The sequence below is a fragment of the Schistocerca cancellata genome, chromosome 9 (assembly GCF_023864275.1).
Source record: "Schistocerca cancellata isolate TAMUIC-IGC-003103 chromosome 9, iqSchCanc2.1, whole genome shotgun sequence".
NCBI classification, from domain to species: domain Eukaryota; kingdom Metazoa; phylum Arthropoda; class Insecta; order Orthoptera; family Acrididae; genus Schistocerca; species Schistocerca cancellata.
In genome coordinates this window covers 26,220,900-26,228,922 of record NC_064634.1, presented here as the reverse complement: position 1 = coordinate 26,228,922, position 8,023 = coordinate 26,220,900, and the positions used below count along the sequence as shown (strand labels likewise).

The 8,023-nt window shown below is 46.4% G+C and overlaps 1 pseudogene; it reads right to left on the bottom strand.

Annotated features, from left to right (window-relative positions):
• Nucleotides 1–6,214: 6,214 nt before the first annotated feature.
• On the bottom strand, nt 6,215–6,332 carry LOC126102405 (5S ribosomal RNA; annotated as a pseudogene).
• Nucleotides 6,333–8,023: the final 1,691 nt, after the last annotated feature.

Sequence of the window (8,023 nt, the reverse complement as noted above, 5' to 3'; positions counted from 1 at the left end):
TCACCTGCTCCCCCCTGTCTCTCTGTCTATCTCCTCCTCCCGCCTTTCTCTGTACATCTGCTCGTCGCCCCTCCTTCTCCTCCTACCACCTCTCTCCACCTGTGTCCTCCTCCCCCTCTTTCTGTTTATACCCCTCTCTCCCTTTCTCTATCTGTCCCCTCCTCTCCCTCTTTCTGTCCATACCCTTCTCTCCCGCATCTTTATCCACTTCCTCCTCCCCCTATCAGTGTCCATGTCCTCCTTCCCCTTCTCTGTATCCCCCTCCACCCTCTCCCATCATCACGCGATAATCATTCCCACCCCAAGACGAAGTTGATGGTTCTTACCTCCATAATATTTCTTTCCAGATAGTAATGTGTCTACCAGATTTAGTTGAAATCGATACAGGAGTTTAGGAGAAGCTTTTTACCTGTAGCTTTGCCCGGGTACGCACATGTCACAGATATTTCACCTATATCTAACATACGAGTTTTGTCCGGAAAATCCGTGCGGTTCTAGGCGCCACGGTCGCAGGTTCGAATCCTGCCTCGGGCATGGATGTGTGTGATGTCCTTAGGTTAGTTAGGTTTAATTAGTTCTAAGTTCTAGGCGACTGATGACCTCAGAAGTTAAGTCTCATAGTGCTCAGAGCCACTTGAACCATTCTTGTCCGGAAAATACGTATAAAAGTTGACTAATAACTTTATTTTACAATTATAGAGGTATTATAATATGGTCTCCTTCAAAGTACTCGCCCTGAGACGCGATACACTTCTGCCAACGCCGTTTCCACTGTTGATAACATTGCTGAAAGTCTTCAGTTGTGATGTTGTTCAGTTGCCGTGTCGTTTCCGCCTTGATGGCTTCCACGTTTCCCAAGTGCCGCCCCCGAAGCACCATTTTGCATTTCGGGAACATGAAGAAGTCACACGGGACTAAATCGGATGAATAATGCGGGTAGTCTGTCACGGTGATTCAGCTTCGGGCCAAAACCTCGCGCACAACGAGCGACGTGTGAGCGGGCGCATTGTCGTGATGAAGGATCCACCTGCCCTCTTTTGCCATCTCCGGTCGAACTCGGGCCACACGAGCTCTGAGACGTGTCTGAGCTACAATGTAAAAATTTCCGTTCACTCTCTGGCCGGGAGGGACAAAATCCTTGTGAGCAATGCCCCTAGAATCAAAGAAAACAATCAACATTGTCTTCACATTGGACCTTGATTTTCGCGACTTTTTTGTTCTCGGTGCTCCTGCTAGTTTCCATTCCTTGCTTTGAGATTTGAGCTCCACATCGAATTCGTAAAACCAAGGATTCGTCTCCAGTGATGACTCGGTTGAGAAAGTCCCCTCGTTCCTCTGCTTCCAACCAATCCTCACAGCACTCAACCCTCTTTGCTTTCTGTTCTGGCGTCAAGAGCTTCGGTACGATTTTCGCACACAATTTCTTCATTTCAAGTTTTTGTGTCAGGATTGCGTGAACGATTGTTTTGGGGATTGACGGCTCGTCAGCAATCATTCTGACTGTCAATCTACGGTCTTTAAGAACACAAGCCCGAATTCGTTCAACATTTGCATCGGAACTCGATGTCGACGGGCGTCCTGGGTGAGGGTCATCGTTCACTTCTTCTCGGCTATCCCGAAACCTTTTTAACCACTTGTTCACGGTTGGTGCCTTCAGAGAATTGTCTCCGTAAACCTGTTTCAAACACTCAAAAATCTCACGGCCATTCTTGCCTAGCTTTGCAAGAAACTTGATGTTGACGCGCTGTTCCTCAATCAGAGAGAGCTCCATGCCGGCGGCAGGTGAAAAAGGGTAACTGTCAACAAGCTGCTCTGACTCGAACTGAGCGTTGATGGGATTGATTACAGCAGTAGTCCCACCTGGCGGTGATTGCAACTTGTAACATAAAGACATCATTCAACTTTTATACGTATTTTCCGGTCAAACCTCGTATTTCACACACATTTTACCTGCATCTCAAGCGAACTTCGCCCAGTGTATATGACGCCATATCTCCCGAAGTATGACTCGTCCAGTGATATTCACTGAAGTGCCAAAGAAACTGGTATAGACATGCGTATTCAAATACAGAGATACGTAAACAAGCAGAATACGGCGCTGCGGTCGGCATCGCCTATACAGGGTGTTACAAAAAGGTACAGCCAAACATTCAGGAAACATTCCTCACACACAAATAAAGAAAAGATGTTATGTGGACATGTGTCCGGAAACGCTTAATTTCCATGTTAGAGCTCATTTTAGTTTCGTCAGTATGTACTGCACTTCCTCGATTCACCGCCAGTTGGCCCAACTGAAGGAAGGTAATGTTGACTTCGGTGCTTTTGTTGACATGTGACTCATTGCTATACAGTACTAGCATCAAGCACATCAGTACGTAGCATCAACAGGTTAGTGTTCATCACCTACGCTCAATGGAGTACGTTATCATGATTTCATACGGGATACTCTACCTGTGCTGCTAGAACATGTGCCTTTTAAGTACGACACAACATGTGGTTCATGCACGATGGAGCTCCTGCACATTTCAGTCGACGTGTTCGTACGCTTCTCAACAACAGATTCGGTGACCGATGGATTGGTAGAGGCGGACCAATTCCATGGCCTCCACGCTCTCCTGACCTCAACCCTCTTGGCTTTCATTTATGGGGGATTTGAAAGCTCTTGTTTACGCAACCCCTGTACCAAATGAAGAGACTCTTCGTGCTCGTATTGTGGATGGCTGTGATACAATACGCCATTCTCCAGGGCTGCATCAGCGCATCAGGGATTCCATGCAACGGAGGGTGGATGCATGTATCCTCGCTAACGGAGGACATTTTGAACATTTTCTGTAACAAAGTGTTTGATGTCACGCTGGTACATTCTGTTGCTGTGTGTTTCCATTCCATGACTAATGTGATTTGAAGAGAAGTAATAAAATGAGCTCTAACATGGAAAGTAAGCGTTTCCGGACACATATCCACATAACATATTTTCTTTCTTTGTGTGTGAGGGATGTTTCCTGAAAGTTTGGCCGTACCTTTTTGTAACACCCTGTATAAGACAACAAGTGTCTGGCGCAGTTGTTAACTCAGTTACTGCCGCTACGATGGCAGGTTATCAAGATTTGATTGAGTCTGAACGTCGTGTTATGGTCGGAGCGAGCGATGGCACACAGCATCTCCGAGGCAGCGATGAAATGGGGATTTTCCCGTAGGACCACGTCACGAGTGTAACGTGAATGTCAGGTTCAAATGGCTCTGAGAACTATGGGACTTAACAGCTGAGGTCATCTGTCCCCTAGAACTTAGAAGAAATTAAACCTAACTAACCTAAGGACATCACACACATCCATGCCCGAGGCAGGATTCGAACCTGCGACCGTAGCGGTCGCGCGGTACCAGACTGTAGCGCCTAGAACCGCACGGCCACCTAGGCCGGTTGAATGTCAGGAATCCGGTAAAACATCAAATCTCCGACGTCGCTGCGGCCGGAGAAAGATCCTGCGAGAACGGGACCAACAACGCCTGAAGAGAATCGTTCAGCGTGACAGAACCTTCCGCAAATTGATCCAGATTTCAATGCTGGGACATCAACAAATGTCAGCGTGTGAACCATTCAACGATGCATCATAGATATGGTCTTTCGGAGCCGATGGACCCTCGTGTACCCTTGATGACTGCACGACACACAGCTTTATGCCTCTCCTGGGCCCGTCAACACCGACATTGGACCGTTGATGATTGGTTGGACAAGTCTCGTTTCAAATTGTATCGAGCGGATTGACGTGTACGGGTATGGAGACAACCTCATGAGCCCATGGACCCTGCATGTCAGCAGGGGACTATTCAAGCTGTTGGAGGCTACGCAATGGTGTGGGGCATGTGCCGTTGGAGTGATATAGGACCCTTGATACTCTAGATACGACGCTGACGGGTGACAGGTACGTAAGTATCCTGTCTGATCACCTGCATCCATTCGTATCCATTGTCCATTCAGACAGAGTTTGGCAATTACAGCGGGACAATGCGACACCCGACACGTCCATATCAGTGATGAGTAGTCTTGAAATTTCAGATCACGCATATGGATCTCCCTTCTTGTTGTTTTGGTGCTTCGTGAGTGCGACATTCAGTTCTGCAGTGATTTGCAGCTGTCCTCCTCTTACTTTTCGTCTCAATCTCCTTCAATGATCGTCTGTCATGATCACTGACACACACTTTCGTCCGCGTTGTGACTTTGCGGCTAATGTTTCCCTGCATTACCTGTCTCTGCTATAAATCTGAAACGGTGCCTCCGCCCAAACTCTTCCGCAACCTGGTTTACTGAAGCAGCCACCGTACGGACACCAACAATTTCCATACGTTCAGATTCACTGAGCTCCGACGTAATGCACTGACAAATGCAGAGAAAATTGTTCAGAGCGCGACTGACACAACCTATTGAAGACATTGCACACACGCCGTTCGTGGTCAAATACAACAGCACAACCAAACATCTGCATTTATTTCAACATGTACTTTCCGCGGTTTTTCCATATTTTTGCCCAGCTCCTGTAACTACGGTAACAAGGGATATGTGAATCCAAGAAAATTGCAGCAGGACACATTTCACCCCAGATAGCATGAATCTCTTTGATGAGGTCTGTTACTGTCGCCATTTATTACCAATGGTAAGTAACTGGTTAGTCCACGACGAAATGAATCGAGTCTGGCTTACGTTAAATCATAATATTAATTCAACAATAAACCTGATGTTGTAGTAAGACTTAAAACACAATCACAGGTGCCATAAAGAGAAGGCATGGTAAGATTGCGGGGGGGGGGGGGGGGCGGAGGGAATCTGGAATACTGTGTTTTAATTCATTTACTGAATGGGTAACCACGAATTCTCTGCGATATGATGAGTTTTTTGTGTCACCTATAAAATTTAATTTTTGTGGTATGAAATAGCTAGAAACTGACCGACTGATTTATAACAAAAAAGGCAATTAAAGAGTCAAGCTACCACCACCCTCGTCCATTACTACTGGAAAGATTTCTGCAGACACACATCTGTACAACACTGGTGTTGCTCTTAGTGTTTTAGCAAAAGGTCTGCAGGGTAAGCGATTTTTGCTTCTGATGACGTTGGCAGAGATAGCCGTCCAAAACTTGAGTATTGTATTCAAACTGATGCGGTTTGAAAACAGAGAAGATTTTTCTCAATCTCAGCAACAGTTGCTATCTGTAGTGATACTAAAATATTGTCTGTTCATACACTAAACATTTTCAGTATCATCTTATGTCTTCATTAATAGACGTTTTGGTCTGTGTAGAGTGTCCTTATTTTGAGTGTTATGGTGGTGAATTTTATCTCTCTTGCTGCAAATTACGGTTCAGTTTCGCATGTGATGCAGAGGAACAGTGGAAACACATTGGCTGAAAACACTCAAGATACGTATCTTTTTCTTTCTAATAAAGATGGGTTTGCAATAAAACTAAACTCCGGCTGAACTCGCCTCGGAAGACCGACCGACCGCCGTGTCATCCTTAACCTACAGGCATCAGTGGATGTGGATATGGAGGGGCAAGCAGTCAGCACACCGCACTCCCGGCAGTTGTCAGTTTTCGTGACTGGAGTTGCCACTTCTCAGTCAAGTAGCTCTTCAATTGGCCCCACGAGGGCTGAGTGCACCCCGCTTGCCAACAGCGCTAGGCAGGCCCGGACCGTCACCCATCCAAGTGCTAGCCAAACCCGACAGTGCTCCACTTCGGTGATCCGAAGGGGTCCGGAGTTACCACTGTGGCAAGGCGTTGGCTCATTTACAATGGGCCGTTGAAAATATCTAATGATCCTCACTGCATTTTTGTGTAGCAATGTTATGTTCGTGCAACTGCAACGTGCCCCAATGTCTGTAGCTCACAGTTGACATTCCTGTAATATATAATACGTAAGTACTGTACTGTTCAGTTATTAGCGAGCAAGAACGCGCAGTGGGAAGGCACTGGGCTCCTACTTTAGGGACGACTAAAACTAAACTAAACTCCGCCCGAACAGGCCATGATGGTCCAACGGTACCGACCGGCCGCCGTGTCGTCCTCAACCCACAGGCGTCACTGGATGCGGATATGGAGGGGCATGTGGTCAGCGCACCGCTCTCCCGGCCGTTTTGTCAGTTTACGAGACCGGAGCCGTTATTTCTCAATCAAGCAGCTCCTCAATTTGCCTCACAAGGGCTCAGTGCACCACGCTTGCCAACAGCGCTCGGCCGACCGGATGGTCACCCAACCAAGTGCTAGCCCAGCCCGAAAGCGATTAACTTCGGTGATCTGACGGGAACGGGTGTTACCACTGCGGCAAGGCCGTTGGCTGTATTTTACGGATGACAGCGGGCCAAAAACCCAGGTTTAGATTTTCCCTAAACCGCTTAAGGCATTTTCTGTATGGCTCTAGTGAATGAGCACGGCTGGTTTATCTGAGCTTGTACTCCGCCTCGTGTGGCTTCGTCGTCGACGGGGAGGTGAGGCCCAACGTTCGTCCTTTACTTCTGTTATAAAAGATGTTAGTTTTCTGAGGAGAATGAGAAATCATGAAAGCTTGACGAACACATGTGTGCTGTGCACTTCCCAAATTATTTTCTTGACAATGACGAAGACCATAAGTTTTACAGCTCCTATGTCATCGAGAGCTCCAGTGTCACATAGTTTACATGGCGCCCTCTGTTTTATGTTTTCGTTTATTTTCGTCTTATTCGCACTAAACCCGCCTCCGAACCGAGGTTCGTCGACTTGGAGGTATGTCGGTTCTAATCTTGGAATTGGAAAATTTTCGCTGCCAGTATTTGGCCGAAAATGAGAGAGGTTGTAAGAGGTCCACGATTAAGGAATTTGTTCAAAAATGGTTCAAATGGCTCTGAGCACTATGGGACTTAACATCTGTGGTCACCAGTCCCCTAGAACTGTAAGTAGGCTGTTTATGTTTTCTTTATGTAAGTAGGCTGTTTATGTTTTCTTATTGGCAACGTTACGTAGCGCTCTGTATGAAAATCACTGGCTGTGCTGTGTGCAGTCTGTGGCTAGTTTGCATTGTTGTCTGCCATTGTAGTGTTGGGCAGCGGCAGCTGGATGTGAACAGGGCGTAGCGTTGCGCAGTTGGAGGTGAGCCGCCAGCAGTGGTGGATGTGGGGAGAGAGATGGCGGAGTTTTGAAGTTTGTAATACTGGATATCATATATTATGACTATTAAGGTAAATACATTGTTCGTTCTTTATTAAAATCTTTCATTTGCTAACTATCCCTATCAGTAGTTAGTGCCTTCCGTAGTTTGAATCTTTTATTTAGCTGGCAGTAGTGGCGCTCGCTGTATTGCAGTAGTTCGAGTAATGAAGATTTTTGTGAGGTAAGTGATTTCTGAAAGGTATAGTTTAATGTTACTCAGGGCCATTCTTTTGCAGGGATCTTTGATAGTCAGATTGCGTTGCGCTAAAAAAAAATATTGTGTCAGTTTAACCACAGTCATGTACAAATGTTCTAAGGGGACGTTTCATAGAACTTAGAACTACTTAAACCTAACTAACCTAAACACATCACACACATCCGTGCCCGAGGCAGGATTCGAACCTGCGACCGTAGCGGTCACGCGGTACCAAACTGAAGCGCCTAGAACCGCACGGCCACACCGACCGGCAACGAATTTGTTGCTAGCGCACTCGAGCAGATGTAATTTCGATGGATTGCTCACGCACTGCATGCGATATGTAAGCTATAAGAGAATCTCACACCAGAGAGCAGCGTTGTATGCAGTAAGAGCAGTGCCTGTAGCAGTTGTAGTAGTAGTTGCTAGCGAGCAGTCGTGCGTATGGAGTTGGCTGGGCCGGTCGTGTGGAGAGATGACAGAGCCTGAGCGTTGTAGTATAAGGTAAAAGCAGCCTCGCGCTTATGTAGATTGTTATATCAAGTGCCATGTAAATGCTTTTAAAAAGAAATCTCTTAAAATAATCTTTCTCAGAAAAAGTAACTTTTCACAATCTTTCATTTCAATTTAAAGAATTTACTAATTTCT